This window comes from Meleagris gallopavo, chromosome 4, assembly GCF_000146605.3.
Source record: "Meleagris gallopavo isolate NT-WF06-2002-E0010 breed Aviagen turkey brand Nicholas breeding stock chromosome 4, Turkey_5.1, whole genome shotgun sequence".
NCBI lineage: Eukaryota > Metazoa > Chordata > Aves > Galliformes > Phasianidae > Meleagris > Meleagris gallopavo.
Genome location: NC_015014.2, coordinates 47,194,364 through 47,200,355, shown reverse-complemented (window position 1 = coordinate 47,200,355; position 5,992 = coordinate 47,194,364). Strand labels below are relative to the sequence as shown.

The window sequence follows — 5,992 nt, the reverse complement described above, 5'->3', positions numbered from 1 at the left end:
TGGTATATGTAGTTGTGTATGGGTATTTAGCTATTTATTTTTTGTTTTTAAAATAATGCTGTGTTGTATGAACATTTAGCCACTGATCACAAGGAAACAAAGATACTCAAGAAAGATCTACCAAAGAACTAAGAGCTATGATAAACCTGTGAGTTTATCATAAACTACATCATAAACCAAAAACAATAAAACAAAAAAGCATCTGTTTTTGTGGCTCTTGAAATACTTCTGTTTCTGCAGGTAAAGACTTTGCATCTTGTGCACTTGTGACTTCAAAATGCAGATTCTACATTTCTCATTTTGAAACAAATATAAACAGCTCAGAAATAGTCAGAATGATCTGGATTCACCACCATTCCAGCTGAACATAGGACTGCACTATCAAAAGAGACATGCTAACCTGCACATTGCTGGCAGACCAAAATCAAAGGCAGCATTTAGGTTGTCTCAGACCCAGCTGGTCTGCAAGTACTTGAAATCCGCAATTTGTATTTAACTCAGCTAATTGACAACAGTCCCTTTCATAGAACTTTTTAGGCCAAAGATATAAAAACACATATCAAATAAACTGAAGAATAAAAAAACACGTTATTTAGTCAAGATATCAAAACAAACTAAAAGATGGAGAGGAAATCTCTATAAATTTTTAAACTCTCAAAGGACTCGTCAGGATTTCTTCTGAGGAAATTTCTTAACACTTGAGTAAATTCTTTTCAGATAAAAACACCTGTGTTCTTTGTTCACTTTAGAAACTCCTAAGGCAAAGTGTGTTCCAGTCAGTCCATCCACAGGATGTCGTGAATAGGCTGCATCACTGTCAGATCACATTCTGATAACGTATATTTCACTTGAAATGAAGTAGTTATTTTCTGCTTTGTATTACTCATCCCTGTTCAACCAAGCATTAGTTGAAGTGCCAACAAACTAAAAGTCTTCAAAATCCTCTCTTAAAGCCCAAGCTGTTGCACACAGTCTATTTAGGTTTCATCTTCATATTTATTTCTATGAAGAAGACCAATGACACATGCTTTTCCAGGTTCTCTCAGCACAGTACTTTCTTAAAATGCCCATGTTACCTTGGGAAGAAGACTATGCTTCCTCCCTTATTCCCTTTGACAAATAAATACATTTTCTCCTTTGTCACACAGAAGAAAATCACTACTTTAAATCACTATCTACCAAGAAGATGCATATTAATGAAAAAAATATTGTTGTGGTAAGGTCAAGAAAAATTCAGCCAAATGCTCTCAATAAAGCCACAAGCCTTTCTAGCATAATATTATACTGCTAGGCTTTTTTTTTCTTCCTAAAACTACTATAGAGATTGTTGAAAACATTTTACATTATACAAGTCTGACTAAAAGTAGGAGGAAACTTCCACTTCCTTCCTGATTTGCTCTCCCATGTACTCTCTCCCACAGGCCCTTGTGTTTTCTTTCCCTGCACCTTACTTCCTATTAAAGTGTGCAGACCCATCCCAAATTCATGTCTTCCTCAAAGTAAAAAGCACACATTCAAAGCTGCAACTCTGTAGCATTCAGGATACATGCAAATAACTTACATCTCATTTTTCAGCTTCTCTATCCCACATTGTATAAAAGAGAATAGATTGATGATTGATTCTTCTTGGTATGTTTTAAAAGAAAATAAAGAAATACCTACTCACTTATTTCCAACACACAGATATTGGCTTCCAATCTCCTGCAAAGAGAGCTGCTTCTACTACTCAGACTCATGCACCCAGCTATGATGAATACTAGAGGCCTATACCACTACTCCCTTTAGTAGTTTCTGTTAATCAGCATTAATGAGCTTCTCATGCACCTGCCTTTCTTGGTCTTTGGTTCTGTGTAGGAGACCACAAGTCCCAGCTCTGTGTGGGATTTGGCTGTAGTGAGGAGTAATTGGTGTGTGGATGTTTCAGGAACTGACTGGGAGCATTGTAAAGAAGAAAAGTTTGTTAAAGTAAGGGTGGTGAGGTACTGGAACAGGTTGCCCAGAGAGATGGTGGATGCCCTACCCTTGAAGACATCTGAGGTCAGGCTGGATGGAGCTCTGAGAAACCTGATGTAGCTATAGATGTCCCTGTTCATTGCACGGGGGTTGGACTAGATGGCCTTTAAACATCACTTCCTACTCAGTTTTATGATTTCAAGATTTTAGAAGAAAAAGAATTTGAATTTTCAAAAAGTATTACAAGAGGCAGTTAATTTAAGACATCACTGTGGCTCCTACACAATGTTACAAGTGTTCACTAACTCTTATAGCATTTTTTCAGTATATGTCTATATTTGTTTACGTATTTTTTCCTATGTGTATACACATTTGAATCCTGTATATCTTATTATGGTTTCATTTGGAGGGAAAATGTCTTTTCAGTCATCCCTGCTGTCCTGTGACTGATATTAACAGTTAGAGCAACATGATCTTCAGGTAACTTATTTCTAGTCACTATACACATAAGTAACTCTCGTCTTGCAAAGGATCCTGTAGAACTCTCACAGTTAACAGTCATCCATCTGAATGTACCACAGCCAGTAAATCTGCTTTGGATAGAGGTTTTGCCGTAATAGCTCTGAAGCACAAAGAACAAAAAATTGTACTCTGAGTCCCTTTGCTGGATATTGAGGAAATGCAGATCAATATGAGGCAGTTACCTGCCACAGGCACTCCGGCAGTTCAGCAGACTTTTTCCTTGAGAATCTCCGGAGAAACTGAAGAGATTTCTCAGCAACTGTAGAATTGAATTATTTACTAGTGCATATATAAAACTGACATTTTTAGTCTCTTACTATTAATTGTGGAGACAATTCACTTTCACTTTCTTGAAAAAAAATAAAAAGGCCATCTCTATATCTTGTTGGCATCTTTCCCAACCTCATACCTAGGACAGATAAACCATTACTGTAAGTATATATATTTTTCCCTTTTATGGTCCTTTGTATCTTATTCACTTTCTCTAATTCTTTCTTTCTTTCTCTATCGATGTGATGTATGAATACAGGTATATATACCTATTAATGAGTAATTAAGGTACTTAAAAAAATCCAAAATGAACTCATTTTGTATCTACACAGTCCTTGCTTTGTATAACAATGGCAAAATCCTACAAAGAGATAATCTGTGGCAGTGTTACATAAATTCAGCTAACCTGCTGATATGTTTTATTCTGAGAAGATTCTGGTTTGATGAATGATATAAAAGAGTGCTAAAAATAGAATCAAGTTCTAATACCTTAAATATTTAAATTATAGATATCCCACAAAGAAGAAAATAATATTTTTCTTTTAGGTTTAACTTTTGAGTTTCTGTTCTAACAAGATTACAAAAGAATTTTTTATTGAATGTCATTCCTAAGAACTGCATATTATTACAATCAGCAGAAATTAACCTTAGCTAATGGTGTGCAAAGAAAAATTATTTTCTTACGTCTTAATTTACTAAATGTTTCTTCCCATCAGCTTTTGCAACTGCTCCAAGTAAAGCAAAAGTTTTCATATGGCATGTCAGACAATGGCCTTGGATAATTGTTGAATAATTAATTCAGCCTAACCCAAAAAGATATCAATTTTGTAGGCATATTATTCTGTATTAGGACTACCTGTAAAGAACTGTGACTGGGAATAAAGTAAGATCTAGTGAATCTAGTACCTGATCCAGTGTCTGGCAACCTGCTTGTGGCTGGGATTTGGAACTAGATAATATTTAAGGTTTCTTCCAACCCAAGCCATTCTATGCTTCTATGATATGAACATATGAGATAGATGGTCATCAAGACTGAATGCATTTTTTAGCTGATAGAACCCTTGACCATTCTGGAGGAACTCCAGGCTAAACTTTGATTCCCTTATGCAGTGATTGCTAGGATAGTTGCTGATGCACAACATGAGAGGAAGGATGATGGTGCCATCACAGACTGAACATGAAAAATAAATATCAAGGAAAGAATAGGCAAAAGTAGAAGTCAGAAAGCAGATTAGCACCTAGCACAGGAGAACAGAAAATGGAAGACCTATCTATGCATAACTAGTAGCAAAATTTGAGAGAAAAGAAAACTAAGTAATTTTCTACCCCAGATGCATTTTATGTTTCCTGCTGGAGATGGATTTTTCTTCTGAATATACATCCTAGGGTTTTCCTCTGAACCCCATCCCCCCCATTATTCCCCCCCCTTTTTTTTTTGGTAAATAGTGATTCTAAGTCAAATAAGCAGTCATATCAACTTCCATGGAATAGTTAATCTGCTGACAGGGCTGTTATAAATAGTAATGTCTTTTTTAAGGCTTAACTAAGCAAAGCAATAAGCACGTTTGCTTTTCAGCCCTTAATTTGTTGAAAAGTGCTTCTTCTTTTGTTGTCTGTGAGAGAGTTCTTTATCCCTGTCTTGTACATCCATTAGAATGCCACTAAATCATGAAAGCAATTTTCTTGTTGTGCAGAGTTATTAATCTGAATCCATATTAATCATAATCAGCTAGGAGAGCCTCTCTATCTTCTTTAGGATCTCATCCTAGCTTGCAGTGACTTGTGACTTTTCTTGTCAGTGCTTCAGAAGAGTTTCCCTTTTTGTCCCTCACTGAGTTTCTTACTGTCTATGAATCTCAATGAAAATAATTTAGATGGCTTTTGGGCATGGCTGAAAATACGTTTAATGCAGAATACTCATTACTGTGTATGTTTTATGCAGTTACATTTTTCATCCCTGCTGCTACCATTTCTGAATGCCTGATACCAGTGTGTTGTCTAGTCTTTTCAAGCGTCTGCCCAGTTTCCTGACCTGTAGGAAACAGAGATCTCTGCTTCCCTTTCTTGTTCTGTAGGAGTCCTCATTGTTTTTCCTTCTTTTCTAGCCTTAAAACGCTAATATGTCTCTCAAGCATTAGTTCTCTTTTTCACTTTTGTTGCAAATTTATTTCCCTGTTGTATCTGTGGTGTTAGAAACTCCCCTTGAATGAGCTTTTTTACCCATTGCTTGTGAGATCACCAACTCATCTCTAAGAAAGTCATTTTATTCAAATAAGGCTCTCCAATCCTTGAGTGGAAGACTTTGCTGTCACTCAGGCAGAATATGTCCAGTTCTTCTTCCTTTGGCTGATATCTTCTTTGAAATATGTATTGACAGAAATATGAAAAGAAAGAAAACAAATATCATTTATGTGACTGAGGTAGAAATTTGTTTGACAGCTGGCCTTTGTATTTCCACTATTAATTTAAGTGGTCAGCATCTTCATTTGACAGAAAGAAGATATTCATTTCTTAATGTCTCAGTCATATTTGATAGTTGTGTCAAAACAGCAAACAAGATTAAATTGAAAATATGGTCACTGTGGCAATTGGCCACCCTTCTTTCTCTTGCAGCAGTGATCATGAATGTACACACAGAATAGTGCAGCAGAATCCTTTTTCTACAAGTACAGGATGGAGAAATGCAGCCTTCTGCTGTCATCTGTGTTCTGAGCCCAGGTATCTTCTGAAGATGCCCTTCCTAATTTCTCTTGAACATTCCCAGTGACATGATTGTAACTCAGGGATTGCAGTGAAGATCGTGTTCCTGGCAGGGCAAGAGTCCTCGGTAATGACAGTGTCTTTGGGTTTGGAAGAGTTAAAACTTGTACATCCTTAGGCCTAACAAATAAGGAAAATGTTATACCTATGCAAAAGCAGCTATGCTATCCTTTTACATTTGAGCCTGTTGTAGAGATCTGAGAAGAGCTTTCACATTCTCAGAGTCAAAGCCCTACCATAATACTTCTGGCAAATTGGTCAAGCTTCCCCTTAAAACTCACAGAAGAGTTCTTGTCTATTCCTTATCCTGTTAGAAATAATTTTCATTATTTTCCCCATACTTAAAATTGAGATAGAAGTTTTTCTATTTCTATTTCTCTAAAGCTGGACAGCTGCTAAAAAATGTCATGCTTTGAGCAGCTTATAAATCATACTAATAATTTCACATTAATGAGCAGTCTTCTTTTCCTTGATATTTGCATAGTAC

General features: G+C 36.2%; 1 long non-coding RNA gene across 1 annotated transcript in view; it reads right to left on the bottom strand.

The window, feature by feature from the left end:
- LOC109367362 overlaps positions 1-1,749 on the bottom strand; it is a 7,640-nt gene extending 5,891 nt beyond the window's left edge. The window contains exon 1 of the long non-coding RNA XR_002114438.1: positions 1,667-1,749. This is a non-coding gene — a long non-coding RNA (uncharacterized LOC109367362). The remainder of the gene's footprint in view (positions 1-1,666) is intronic.
- Positions 1,750-5,992: the final 4,243 nt, after the last annotated feature.